The sequence below is a fragment of the Arachis ipaensis genome, chromosome B01, assembly GCF_000816755.2.
Source record: "Arachis ipaensis cultivar K30076 chromosome B01, Araip1.1, whole genome shotgun sequence".
NCBI classification, from domain to species: domain Eukaryota; kingdom Viridiplantae; phylum Streptophyta; class Magnoliopsida; order Fabales; family Fabaceae; genus Arachis; species Arachis ipaensis.
The window spans coordinates 103154340-103162589 of NC_029785.2; the positions used below are offsets into that span (position 1 = coordinate 103154340).

The 8250-nt window shown below is 36.2% G+C and overlaps 1 long non-coding RNA gene and 1 pseudogene across 1 annotated transcript; one reads left to right on the top strand and one right to left on the bottom strand.

Moving 5' to 3' along the window:
* Nucleotides 1691–2383, bottom strand: LOC107610055 (annotated as a pseudogene).
* LOC110271442 lies at nucleotides 3714–4760 on the top strand. Its single transcript, XR_002362138.1, has 2 exons — nucleotides 3714–3768; nucleotides 4558–4760. It is a non-coding gene; the product is annotated as an uncharacterized LOC110271442 (long non-coding RNA).

The window sequence follows — 8250 nt, forward strand, 5'->3', positions numbered from 1 at the left end:
GTAATTAATTAATTTAAAAATTAGTTAAAAATATAATTATCAGTTAAATTTTTTTTATTCATATTATGATTACCTTTTTATTCTACACATAAATTTTACTCACATTATCCTCTTTTTTATCATCAAAAACTCAATTTTTATGTAAAAACATTAACGGATATATGCATGTGGAATTCATCATCTTATGACATACAAAAAGAAACAAAAGTAGGAAAAATACTAACAAAACCTATTAATCTTCATTTACGAAAATTATTTTTATAGTCTCCTATAATTAATACGTATATTTTTAGTTATCAAAATTTACATTACTTTTTTTTCTATCTACTTCTGTCTTAAATCATGTAACTTCTAATTTATTATTATATTTTCTATCATATATCTTCTATTTTTCTAACAATTTTATTTTATTAAGTTTTTCTTATTTATTTCATCTTTAACTTTGAAGTGTTAAACATAAACAAGGTCATGGATACCAAATCTTCACAATTTTGGAATAATACTCATTTTGAAAAAAAAGTAGTGCTCTGTGTGTGGTATTAAGATCATTGATGAGTGTAAATTTTAGAGTATTTTCAATCTGAATAGTTGTAATCATCTAATCAATAGGTAATTTGAGAGAATATGTTTGATTTTAAACAACTATCCTTGCTAAAGAATATTAGGTATCTCTCTTATTGAATATTGATTTTTTTCTTTTAAAAAAAATTGTGTATTTATGTGTTACATTTTATTTTTGTGGTAAAAAACAGTATGACTGAGATCTAAATATCAAAGTTTATTTTGTATTTATGATCATTAATGGAGTATTTTACAAAAATGATATTTAAGTCAGTTTTTTTTTTTATTTTATAACCATTTTATATTTTGGAATTCAAAATTTTATATTGTGTATTTTTGTGTAAGGTTTATTTTTGTAATTTACATTAATTCTGTTAACCACAAAGTACTAATAGTAGTTTTAATTTTTAACTTTTATGATAAATAAAAAAACTGGCTGTTTTGTAATTTGTTAGTGGATGAACCTTGCTTCCAATAGTTTTGTTCTTAATAGGGATAAAATTCTTTCCTAAAGCATGAGTTTAAGTTTCCTCAAAAGAGGGGCACTTCTTACCTAACTCCCTTAACATACAAGATTTAACAAATTCCCATAACTGAAGCAGCATGACTTCCTATTATTAGTTTTCAAATAATGACTGAAACGTTGAGTTAGACATTTCCAAATCCTAAGAGTTAGCTGCCTTGTGTTGTGCATGCTAACATGTAGAAATAGAAAAGTCCAAATATTCTGTAGCTTCGTTTACTGCTTATTGTCAATCCATGAAGCCAACATTTGCTTTTAATATGTAAAGGAGAAGAAGGCAAAAAACAGAGTGAAACAAAAATCGTAGGTGACCTCTCTAAAGCAAAAGCAGGATATGTGATGACCACTCGGTATATGAAAATGACCATTCTTAAGATGGTTAAATGATTTAATATATTAAATTATATGTGAGTAATTACCGACACATGAAAATTTTGTGAGTAATCACCGAATATATAAAGTATGAGATATTATACCAGCTCATACTCCATTTATATAATAATGTGATATGAACTCATCAATTCTAAGTGAATTCTATATTTTATTCACCCTTAATACGTAACCAGGCACCCAGTTAGCAAGAAAAACTAGTGTGAGAAAAGGTAGCTAAAGGATACTTGAGCCAATCAATTTGGTTAGGCCAAAAGTTATAGTCATGGCTAACCACCCATCAACGAAGGCCCTAACACAAGACCTAAATAGAGGATCCTTACCAAGAATGGCAGCCAAGTAACCAAACAAAATTAAAGCAAAACTAACCGACCCAAAATAAGTCGCAACCTGAGCTTATAGTCCCTTACTAAAGATGCCGCATGTAGAGGAACCATTGCAGCTACCGAGAATGCAAAACCTGATGCTGCCGTTGCTTGCAAAGGGTTTGGTAAACCCTCTTTCTCTTTCTCATCTTCTACTTTTTCTTCTTCTTGTCTCTTTATTTGTACAATCTCTATGTCTAACTGTGAATACACAGAAACAAACTCACCAATGGCCATGCTACATGCCCCAGCCACAAGGCCTACGAAACTCGACAACACCATGGCCTTCATGTCTTCTCTTACTGCTTTCACTCCCATCATCAGAGCCACCATCAACAGCAGCCCGTCATTCGCTCCCAGCAATGCTGCACGCAGCCAATGGGATCTTTTTGAGTAATCAAATTCCTCCTTCTTATTTGCTTCTTCTTCGTTCTCTGAGTTCTTGATAATTGTTGTTGTTGCTCAAAGTCACTCACTACAAATTTGATTTCGTTATTAATGGGTGATCACTATTATTGTTATTATTACTATGATTGGATGCCATGAAAATTGAAAAACGATGGATGATGAAGAATGATTAAAGTGTGGAGGACACACACAATTTAATGGTATTTATGGATGAAATTTTGGTTACTATTGGAGGAGTGGAATTTCTCCACTAATAAAGTGTGTTATCTATCAAGCTTTTATTGTCCTTTTTACTTTAACAAAAATAAAATAAAATGGTTACTATTGGAGGAGTGGGATGATTTCTCCACTAATAAAGGTTGTTGAATTGTTAGAATAAAAATATTAGACTGAAGTCTAAAAATGTTGGTTAAAATAATAAATTCTTAGGATATTCTGTATTTATTATAGTTCATCAACGATCTTTAATTTATCAACGTTTGATTTTTATTTAATAAAATCTAATAGTTTATAAAAATGTAGCCTATTTAATGCGCATAAAATTATTGTGCTTATATTAGACAAATTTAAAGGTATACATGTCCTTTCTAAAAGATAATAAAAATATAGATTTATCATGCATCCAAAATCATAAAACTTCACACAAAATAATTTTTGAACCAATCCAAAACTCATTTAAATCTATGACTATATTTTCACTAATATAGTGGAAAAAACTTAATACAGTATATATATAATGTAAACCCCGATTAAATTAGTAAATAATTAGTCAATAAATTAGTTTTTAATAAGGAGGATTAGAAATGTGAATATTATATTAAATTAGAATAGAGCTCGTCGAAACGAGAATTTTGACACCAATTTCGAAAAAATCGGTCCAAAATTAGACCGAACGGGCCGAACCGGTTGAACCGGGCCCAAACCGGGCCCGTGGGCCCAACCGGCCCAGCATTTAATGAATCCAAGTCTCTCTTCTTCCCCATTCAGCAGAGGCAGCGTGAAACACATTTAGGGGAAGAGAGAAACGAAGAACGTTTCCAACCCTTACGGTAAATTCAATTTGCCGTAACTCCTCCGTCCGAGCTCCAATCGCCGCACCGTTTATGGCCACGCGTCCACCGCGTCGAGCTCTACATTTCTACCGGAACAATTTCATAGGTAAATCATTCTTTTATTCTTAGCCTCTTCTTCCCCAATTTTTGGGAAATTAAGTGGAGGTATTAAATTTCTTTACTCTTTGATGTTTTAGGATCAAATTAGCTTGAGGAAAATGTTCACTCTTGCTTATGTGAAGCTTGGGTAAGGTGAGAAAATTATAATTCCATTTTAATTTCATTTAATTTGAGCTTTGAGTATTAAATTGGGTATATATGTGTTATAAATGTGTATTAGGTTGTAAATAAATAATTGGAGCTTGAAATTGTGAATACTGGAGCTTGGAGGAAGCGGATTAGTTGAGGTTTTGAGGGCTGTGTTCTTTTAGGAAAATTGTCTTGGAATAATTCTTGGGAATCGGCTAAGGTATGGTTTAGGTTTCTTGCATTTAATATATAATGTTCTGTGAAAACTTACTTGTGAACTATGATTTTTAGTTGAATTTTGGTTGTTGGATTTGAATATTGTATGAGTATAATTATTGATCTGAGGTAGATTTATTGTGGTGATTGTTATGATGATGAGGAAGGGTATGTTGAATTGAAAAGAATACAGGTTTGGACCCGAAAAGGGTGGCAAAGTCCGAGTTTAGAAGAGATGCTGCCGAAATTTTATAAAAATTAGAGATTTTGTTTAGATGATTATTTAAAAAGATTTAGATTCAAAGGTTATATGGTTTGATTTTGAGTTATTAAGAAAATGAGCATGTTTTAAGTTTGATTCATTTAGAAAAGAATGAATTATGTTTTGAATTGAAACTATTGATGGACGGAATGGGAGGTGTGATAATGAAAGATAAGGATTGAATATGATTGATGTATAATAATGAATGAGATGCGATTGGGAATGATGTGGATGTTGATGAATTATAATTGAATTATTTATATGGCTTATGAATTTGAATAATCTGAGATACGAGATTCCCTGGATTAAGTGCCGTGGCTTGCCACCACGTGTACCAGGTTGAAAACTCGATACTCTGTTGACCCTACGACGTAAGTGTGACCGGGCACTATATAAATTCCCGGGAAGGTTACCCCCATTGAGTATTATTGATTAATTGAGAACATTCCCAGGACCTTATATATTATGTGTGTGGCACCTTTACCATACTGAGAACCTCCGGTTCTCATTCCATACTATGTCGTTTTTCAGATGCAGGTCGAGAGGCATCTCGTTAGGTGTCTGGACTCTTGAAGTGGAGTGGTTACTAGGTTATTTTGTTATGCTATGATGTATATATATGTACTTAGCTTTCTCTCCACATAACTTATTCTTTTTGATCCTCCTAGAGGTGTATGGAGAGGTAGGATTTTGTTTATGTACATTTGGGTTTTGGATATGTATATATATGTATATATGTGTGTATATTCTCCAGCCAGTCTTGACTTCGCAGGCTGAGTCAGGAGCTCATTATTTTGTATCTTTGACTCTCTGTTCCTGTTTTGGGTTACTTTACACTTGACAGCGGTAGCTTTCTTAGCACGCAAGTTAACTCGTTTCTCGAGCGTTGCGCTTTTATTTCACGATTTCTATTTCCTCTATTCTTCAAGGCGCAGATAATTGGATTCAAGCTATGGAACGGTTGTTGCAGGCCCAACAGGTTCCTGAGGAGCAATGGGTTGGATTTGGAACTTATCAACTGCAAGGTGAGGCTCAGTATTGGTGACAGGGGACACGATGTATTCTGCAGGCAGGTGACGCTGTGATAGTCGGGAGATTGGTTATTTAAGAACCATGTTTTGCTTGATTGTTCTGAGAAGTCAGTACAGTTTATGCTGGAAAGGTCAGAAGCACCTGTTGTGGTGAATAATTACTATTTAGACTCTATGATAGTAAACTGTTCTGGAACTGAATGTCAGGGTATTATGTTATTAACTGCGGGAGTATTAGATGATGATTAGAGTTTAGAGTAGATTCCGGTTGTATGCGAATTTACAGATGTGTTTTCGGATAATATTAATGAATTTCCACCTAATCGGGATGTTGAATTTGCAATTGAGTTGGTGCCTGGAGCCGGTCTGATTTCGATTACTTCTTACAGGATGTCACCTTTAGAAATGGCTGAACTGAAAGCTCAGCTGGAAGATCTGTTGGGTAAGCATTTTATTCGACCAAGTGTTTATCCGTGGGGAGCATCAGTGTTGCTGGTAAAGAAGAAGGATGGGAGTATGCGGTTATGTGTCGATTATCGGCAATTGAATGAGATCACTGTGAAGAATAAATATCCGTTGCTTAGAATCGATGATCTAATAGATCAGCTACAGGGTGCCGGTGTGTTTTCTAAGATTGACCTGCGATCCAGGTATCATCAAATAAGGATTAGAGACGAGGATATTCTGAAAACTGCTTTCAGAACGCGTTATGGTCATTATGAGTATATAGTGATGTCTTTTGGGTTAACTAATGCCCTGGCAGTATTTATGGATTATATGAACAGGATTTTCTGACCGTATCTGGACAAGTTTGTTATTGTCTTCATTGGTGATATTCTTGTTTATTCTAAGTTTGAGGAGGAACATGCTAATCACTTATGAACTGTGCTACAAATTCTGAGAGACAGGAAGTTATATGCTAAGTTATCTAAATGCGAGTTTTGGAAGAGTGAGGTAAAGTTTCTCGATCACGTGGTGAGTAAGCAGGGAATAGCCATGGATCCTGCTAAGGTAGAAGCAGTGATGAAATGGGAGTGATTAACTTCAGTAATAGAGATTAGAAGTTTTCTAAGTTTGGCAGGATAGTATCGGAAATTCATTAAGGGACTTTCATAGCTCGCCTTACCTTTAACTAAGTTGACTAGGAAGGATACGCTTTTTATTTGGACCCAGAGTGTGAAGAGAGTTTTTGAGCATTAAAGCACAGATTGACTACTGCACTCGTGTTAGTATTGTCTGAACCAAGTGAGCCGTTTGAAGTGTACTGTGATGCATCGCTGAAGGGCTTGCGGTGCGTTCTGATGCAGCACCAGAATGTTGTAGCACACGCCTCATGGCAATTAAAGCCGTATGAGATGAACTATTCGACACATGATTTAAAACTTGCTGCTATTGTGTTTGCTTTAAAGATCTGGAGGCACTACCTCTATGGTGTTAAGTTTCATGTTTTCTCATACCATAAAAGTTTGAAGTATCTTTTTGAGCAGGAAGAGTTGAATATGTGTCAGAGGAGGTGGATGGAGCTTCTGAAAGATTATGATTTTGAATTGAATTATCATCTAGGAAAAGCGAACGTTGTGGCGGAGGCTTTGAGTCAGAAGTCTTTATATGCAGCTTGGATGATGCTACGGGAAGAAGAATTACTAAGGGCATTTCAAGGTTTGAATTTGGGAATCAGAGAAGAATCTGGAATTTTGTATTTGAGTCAGTTGCAGATTTCAAGTGATTTTAAATTATAACTTCTGAAGGCTCATCGAGACAGTGAAGCGTTACGTAAGGTAACTTCTTTATGAGTCTTGGCTGTGGCCCTAAGCACTTTGTTTTCCAGTATTACCACCGGATACATAAATGCCACAGACACATAATTGGGTGAACCTTTTCAGATTGTGACTTAGCTTTGCTAAAGTCTCCAATTAGAGGTGTCCAGGGTTCTTAAGCACACTCTTTGTTTTTTTGCTTTGGACCTGGACTTTAACCGCTCAGTCTCAAGTTTTCACTTGACACCTACACGCCACAAGCACATGGTTAGGGACAGCTTGGTTTAGCTGACCTTTCCATCTCCCATGACTTGGATGTGGAAGCTTTTGTCTTCCCTTTCCCTCTTCTAGAGGATTCTCCGGTCTTGGGTGCCATCAATGGTAATAGAAAAACAAAAAAGCTATGCTTTTACCACACCAAACTTAGAATATTGCTCGCCCTCGAGCAATAAACAAAAGAATAGAAGAAGAAGAAATATGGAGAGGGAGATGTGGTTTCGGCTAAGGAGAGTGTAGAGGGGTGTTGTGTGAATTTGGTGAAGAATGGAGGTCTTTATATAGGGAATGGAGGGGGGGTTAAGGTTCGGCCATATGGGTGGGTTTGGGTGGGAGATTGGTTTTGAATTTTGAAGGTAGGTGGAGTTTATGAGGTAGGTTTATTGGGAGGAGTGGGTGGATGTGAGTGGTGAAGAGGTGATGGGGAAGAGAGATTGAGGTGATTGGTGAAGGGTTTTTGGGTAAGAGTGTTTATGGGGTTGTGTGAAAGAGAGTGGTGAGAAGAAGTGAGTGGAGGTAAGTGGGGATCCTGTGGGGTCCACAGATCCTGAGTGGATCCTGTGGGGTCCACAGATCCTGAGGTGTTCAAGGATTTACATCCCTGCACCCATTAGGCATGTAAAAATGCGTTTGTATCCAACTCTGGGCGTTCAGCGCCAGGTTGGTGGCCATTTTGGGCGTTCAACGCCCATCTGTGTGCCATTTCTGGCGTTGAATGCCAGAACCATGCCTGTTCTGGCGTTCAGCGCCCAGAAGCTACCCATTTTGGGCGTTCAGCGCCAGAACCATGCTCTGTTCTGGCGCTGAACACCAGACAGATGCTCCTCCAGGGTGTAATTTTTCTTCTCCTTTTTTTTATTCCGTTTTCAATTTTTATATTTATTTTGTGACTCCACATGATCATGAACCTAAGAAAACATGAAAAACAATAAAAATAAGAATTAGATAAACATTGGGTTGCCTCCCAACAAGCGCTTCTTTAATGTCAATAGCTTGACAGTGGGCTCTCATGGAGCCTCACAGATGTGCAGAGCTTTGTTGAGACTCTCCAACACCAAACTTAGAGTTTGGATATGGGAGTTCAACACCAAACTTAGAGTTTGGTTGTGGCCTCCCAACACCAAACTTAGAGTTTGACTGTGGGGGCTCTGGTTGACTCT